Raw genomic sequence first — 6,925 nt, 5'->3', positions numbered from 1 at the left:
GTGTTATATTTTTGTCACCTTTATTCCTAATCATCAGAAACAGAAGTGCCTGCGTGAGAAATACAGAATGTTAGGGGAAAATGAATAGGAACCTGTGCAGCAACTGCTGTTCTACAGTGGAAACACACCTCTGACACCAATAGGTTGGACTACAGAGCAAATGAGGCTAGTATTAAACCAGGACCTTAGGATCTAGCACTTCCTAGCCTCAAACACCTTTTTATTCTGTTCATTACAGAAATTTCAATGTCAGGACTGTGAAGAGCCCCAGCAGTCCCAGGGCACTGCTTGGTTGCAGCCCAGACCATGCTCAGTGCCACTTCCATTTCTTCCACCACTCTCTCCTCTGTGGTACATCCAAAGTATAGGTCAACATTTCAAGCCTCATGAATGTAAAGACCCCAGCTGTACAGAAAAGTGACACAAAGGACCCAAAAGAAAGCTGCTGGGTGGATTCACTTTGAACTGTAGTAGATCAATGAGGATCTGGGGCTGCTTTCTGGTCAGCCATTCCTGGCTCACGCCACATAACTTTACCAGCAAATGCGGCCTCCAGTCAGAACCACCTGGTTTCAAATAGGATGGATTTGTGGCACTTTAAAGGGGTTTAGTGACTGCTATAGCTGACCCTTCAGATGAAGAACTCCAAAAATCTGGCCTAGAGCAGAAATCCTGGCCTAGGATCCCTAACAATAACAGTGCTTATCAAGGCATCCTTCAATCATCAGACTTGCCAACTGCCTCCTGTCTATTATTTCTCATCAGTATTTTGATGGGTTTGCTCCCAAAAGTGTTGAATGTAACAGTTGCTTCTCTAGATTCACAAAGGTAAAATGCCTGATAACATTCCTAGGCTGCTGTCTGTGTCCTGACACTAAGCTCCCAGTGCAAAAAGGGGAAGACCTCTTTAAAAATCAGGTTAGAATCCAACTTGCTTCTTTTGCATTTTCCTGCCAAAGGCAGCAGCTATAATATCATTCTCCATTGTTTCCTGGCCTAGAGCAACAGTATATCAAGTGTCCCCATTGCCTGAAGTCAAGCAACAGCAGTTGTGTATTGCTGAAAATCTGAGATCACAATCTCCCAGAAAATTGGGAATTTTTTGAAATTACTAGGCCAAATCTGCTCTCTGGCTTCCCAACACAAATGTTGTATTTGCACAAGTGCCAAATTGATGATGGGAACATTTTCAATGTAACTTTTACAAAATGTAATGAACATCCATTTTAACTGGTCAAATGACACATCCTGCACAAAATATTTGTCTAATGAGTCAAAACAAGTTTAATTTATACTTTGAAGAAGGACATGAAGACCGCTTTCTTAAAGAACTTCAGTAGGAGAACATTATTTTGCACTGCTGCTCTGCCTCCCACCTCAGGCACCACAAAAAAATTGTGGCCTCTTAGAGGCAAAATGCAACTGGAGATTAATGCAATCAGACTTGAAATAATGATAAAGAGACTTGATTTCCACAGGGTCAGTGATCAGTGATCAGTGAAACTATTGAACAATCCCTGGTGAGCTACCCATCAAAGTGGCAAAGACTTTTGTCATACCTGAAAATCTTGGCCAAGGGTACTGGAGCCTCATAGTACTGTGGTGCAGTAGGAAATTTTCAATATCTGTGTCCTCCTGATGGAGGGGATGATGCAGAAAGCAATCATTTGACTTTCATATTTGTCAAGATCACAGATCCATTAAAATTCTGGATCAGAAGCACCCCTGGGCAGTTTCTCCTTGCTGGTAGAACTCTCACAACAGACTATTTCCCATATGTTCACACAGAGGGTAGATACTACAATAAAGAGTAACATAATGGACCACATGGACAATATGGTCTGTTGGGAAAGTGCCAGTCTGTCTTCTCTGAAGGGAAATGCTTCTGAAAAGCTGCTCCTATTCTATGGGGTAAAGGCATTTTTGGGGATAAGGGGGGTCTCAGGGACAGGATGGCTTGATTTCCAGAAAATTTTGGATAAGGTTCAACACCAAAACTTGTTGAAACACCACCAGTAAAATATTGGGAAGTACCAGGAAGAGTGCTGAAGAACGAAACATGGGATTATAGACTTTGCCTGCAGCTCTGCTCTCTGCCCTTCAGGATTTGGATGGTGGGGCTAGGGTAGACCCAAAGAGACAGCAGACAAAATGATTGAGAGGATGGAGAAACTCTTCTATGAGGGGACATTATATAGAAACTGTGACTCTTCAGCTGAGGAGGAAAAAAGCAAACACAGTGGTGGCTTACAAAACAGAGAAAGCAGTCTTTCAAGTCACTGTGAGATTTTCCTGGTGATCTGGCCACCTGTTTACCTGTAAACTGCTCTTCACCACCTCCTACAATGCTGGAGCTAGAGATGAGCTGATGGAATGAACGGGAGCTCTGTTTAAAACAAATAAAAGCAAATACATTTTTACATAATACTTCTCTACACCCAGAGGTGTGGGACCTCTGGGGCTGGCTGTCCTGGGCAACCACATGAGCAGCAACAGCCACATCTGTGAGGGAGAAGGCAAATCCATGAGTAACAGCTCCATGCAGATACTGAAAAGATGAGGGAAATGTGTACCCATGAATACTTCATTCAATTGCAGGCTTGAGTCAGATGCTAGAAAAATTGATTGATTTAAACTTTAGAACCCTGAGGTTTGGCATCACTTTGCATTTTCTGCTTAAATCCCTGCATATCTTCTGAGGTGTCTGCAGCCCAGGTTTTGGGCTCCTTCTGAGTTACCCAGCCTAGATAAACATATGAGCTGTTAAAGCTGTTTCCAGGAATGCCTTCCTCACCCTGCAGTCCCTTATCTACCAGAGGAGATTGTCAGAGGGTACTTCAAAGCCCTTTGAAAATGGCCAGGGCTCTGCCTGTAGCCCAGCAGATACAGGCGCCCTCAACCCCAAGAAGTCAATAGCTGCCCCTGCATTCGGAGCAGCCTTATCACCACCACAACAGTGAGCAGCAGGAGAGACTTAGGGACTTTACCCCTCACTATCACAACCCAATTTTCTTCAGTCTTTGCTCTACAACATGCTGCCAGGCAAATCCCCAGATTCACCCAGGTGGGTTGTAGAAGATTATGTAAAAATGATCAGAAAATAAAAGGAGATGTTTTTCTCAGCCCTGAGGAACAGGGAAGTCTTAACCTGCTGAGCTTGTAATGAAATTGTGGAAAGGCCATGACACAGCTCAAAAGATGGAAGAATGGGACACAGGCAGCAGAAAAATGCTGAGCACCAGGATTTGGGCAACATGACATTTTGATTTAAAAATAAAAAAGAAAACTGCCTAGGGGAATGCAGGGGAGGGGCGGCTGTGGAAAGAAAGGGTGATGGAGAGGGGCTATGGTCCAATCACTGCCCTCAGATAAATCTTGTTCCTCTACTGTAAGACTAGGAAGTGTAGTGTGGCAGAGGAAAATGGTACAGCTGTTTTATGGTGCTATTATCCCTGCTGAATCACAGAAGACCAAGTGCCTGCCAGGACAAATGGCAGGACATCATGCATGAAGTTCTCACTTCATCAGCAACTTGAAAATGGAAACACCAAACATAAAAGTCAGATTTTCACTTGGAACTTGTTTTCTGCTACTGTTAACAAGCATCTCAGGGGTTGGCATCACTGGAACAGGCTGCCCAGGGAAGTAGCGAAGTCACAATCCCTGGAGTGATGTAAAAGACTTGCAGATGTGAAACTTAGGGACATGGTTTAGTGGTGGATGTGGCAGTGCTGGGTTAATGGTTAGACTTGATCTTAAAGGTCTTTTCCAGTCTAAGTGATTCTATGACCAGGCACACAGGCCAGGTGGCCACAGAGAGCCCAGGGGCACACACATGGCCAGGGATGTTCCATCATGATAGGAAAAGTAGCAGCTGTCTGGACAAGGACCATGCTTTATTCCATGTCATATTTATCCCATCTATATTAACCCAAATCGGCCACTGCTGCAAAAATTACCCTCCCAGAGAGAAGGGCTTTAGAAAATTGGAGTTAACTGAATGAGTTGTGGATCAGGAGTGAGAAACATCAGATAGGTATGTGGGAGATTCATCCCAGGGGAACACAGAGACCAGCAAAAGTCTGAGCAGCGGGAGAGGATCAATATTCCTCCCTCCCAGTGAAAACAGGGGGAAAGTGCCACAGAGATGAAATGTCGTTTTAAGTGTACCTGCAGTGGCAGAAGCTCAACAGGGATCCCTGCCTGAGTCTTTTTCAGGCTACGTAAAGTTTTACAGGTCTGCAACTCTGCTGACCTGGGTGAAATGATTCCTCCTTTGCCTCCAAATAATATCAGGATCCAACCAAAATGCACAGACCTAGGGAACAAGGGATACCTGGAGACACTTTTCAGCACTAGAGTGTGAATCAGAGTCTAACACAGGTCTTCTTCAGCCAGGAGAGCTCCTCAGATTGGTATGGTCCCTTGCAGATCTTGCAGGGCTGCTCCTCACGCTTCCTTCTCTAGACACATTTCCCTTGCTGAATAAAAAGCTGCTCCAAGCTGAGGTTTTATGCCTTTTTTTGTACACATCACCGATCTATTCATCCTGTTAAAACTGTGGAGAAATAAATTGGCAGTGCTGAAGAATACTCTGCCTCAGATGGTAAAATTCATTGGATTACACAACTGCTTGCTCCCCAGGTTATACATAGAGGACTGCACTAACTGGGTAATGAACAAGCCTCAACCATTATATCTTCATGCTGGCTGTCACAATGTGGGAAGCTAAGGCTTCAGGAGGTCTTAGTGGATCTTGGGGCCCTGTTGTTGGCCTGAAACCCATCCTGCTCTTTCAAAAATATTAAATAGACTGGGACAGTCAGGCTGATTGATGCCAGAGGTCCACCTCATCCCACATCCTGTCTCTAGTCAGCACAGATACTTAATGAGAGAATGTAAGAACCAAGCAAATTCTGAGTGATTTTTCCCTATTGTGTACAGTGATTTTTCCTTCCAGCTTCCAGCTATCCACATCTCTGGGACTTCTCAAAGAAAGGGCTGTATTTTAATACGTAACAGCCCTCCCTGGGGCTGTTCATTTCCTCATGCATTACTCTAATTGCGCTTTTAATCTGCTTATGACTAAAGTAGGTAAAAGTAGTGTCTATTACTCCCCATTGCTCCAAAGTCCCTTTGCCAGTTCTCCTGAGGTTTATAATGTCTCACTCTTTCCTAAGCAGTTGTTTTTCCTCTCTCCTCACCTTGCTGCATGCCAGGGTACACTAAAGGCAGAAGTTGAGATCTCTTCTGTACAAACCCCTGAGCACATCAATTACTAGAGCTCAGAAAGGTCACTCAATTGTAGGGGCATTCACATGCTTCAGCAAGGTTCAGTGTTTAAGCATAATACATATGACAACATTAGATCAGCTCCTGCTGTCATATGGTCATACAAAAAACCCATTTCCTGCAGCAGTGCACCCCTCCCTGTGGTCAGTAACTGGTGTCCAGAAAGAAAATCAAAAGCAAATTAAGTGTGGTGTGACAGTTTGTCCTTACAGACACCTTGTAAAGACAAACTGTCACATTTATCAGTGTCTCAGCTCTAGTCAACCTTCAGTAATACCCTAGAAGTATCTCCAATCCACTAAACACAGAGGGGGAAATGGTAAAAGTGACTTTTTTCTCCATTAACAAAAAAATATTTGTATTTTTCCTAGCAGCTTAATTTTGTATGAAAGAAAACAAAGTCCTCTCTTGGGAACTTCCATCCATCACAAACCATCAGCTATTTCAGCATTTCTGGGAAGCCTTAAGTACAGTGGGCTTACTTCAGTATGCCTTTATCAGCCTCAGCTGCTCGCCCATCCAGTAACTGAAGGGCAGCTGAGGGAGCCTTTTGATCACAGCAGCACACCCAGGCACAAAGTTTCTGTGGGGTAAAGGATGACCTGAACTGCCTTAGCCTTGTCTAGATGCCAAGATGCACAAGACAGCAGCCCACTTCAGCAGAAAATCAATGCTCCACAGGTAGCAGAGGGATTTTTGTGCCAGGATTTAGCAACAGCAGGTTCTGGGCTCTAAGCTAGCACAGCCCTTTTTCCTGCAAAGTCAGCATGCAAAGGTGGGGTGACTTGGTCTCTAGCCAGCACATCCTCACTCCCCTCCCTGCAGCACAGGAACCCCATGGAAGTGATTCTCTAAAGGCACCAGCAAGGGCATTGGTGACTCAACACCAGATATCACCAGAAAGGAGCCTGCTGGCAGGCTGGGCTCTCAGGCACAGCCACTGTGCTGCAAGCACAACCAGGTGAACCAGCCTCCCAGCAGTACCCAGCCTGGCACTTAACAAAGAGGAGAAGCCAAGGCTTTGCTCCACTGAGGAATCAACCATGAGAAAGAGAAACTGTGCATTGATCTCCTTCCTCTACTTCGTGCAGGTTGTATGCATACCCATAGTTGAAAATGCCTTGGCCTTATAACCCAAAGGACAGGTGGCACGGGAGGGCAACGTGGTATGCCACCCCCAGCATGCCTGCTCCCAGAAAAACACACACAATGGGGACAGTTTACAAACCTTGGTTGGTCCAGAGCAAAGCTCCCTCTCTGGAGCAGTTTTGGAGCAGGACACTGGATCCGTGGGAATGCCTGGAGCTCTAGATGCTGCTCCCCACTTGGCTAACACAATGGCCCTGAAGAGTGGAAGGCTTCTGTGCCACAGCCATCCAGCTTCTGGGCACAAACAACCTCAAACCTCACTTGCCTCAGCCCTGGCATGAGGGACAGGACCCAGAAAGGAGTGGCAAGACCTATGGTGTCAAAAGGGAGCAGGCTCTGCTTTTCCAAAAATCCTCTCTGGCTCCCCCAGGACACATACGGCACAACATGCAGCAGGCAAAACACTCCAGTTATGCTGTGCTCCCTGCCACTCACCCCACTTTCAGGGCCAGGCACAATGAGCTTGTCCATGCTTCACAGGGCC

Source organism: Vidua chalybeata, chromosome 3, assembly GCF_026979565.1.
Source record: "Vidua chalybeata isolate OUT-0048 chromosome 3, bVidCha1 merged haplotype, whole genome shotgun sequence".
NCBI lineage: Eukaryota > Metazoa > Chordata > Aves > Passeriformes > Viduidae > Vidua > Vidua chalybeata.
The sequence above is the reverse complement of the archived record's forward strand: the minus strand, read 5'-3'. Positions refer to the sequence as shown.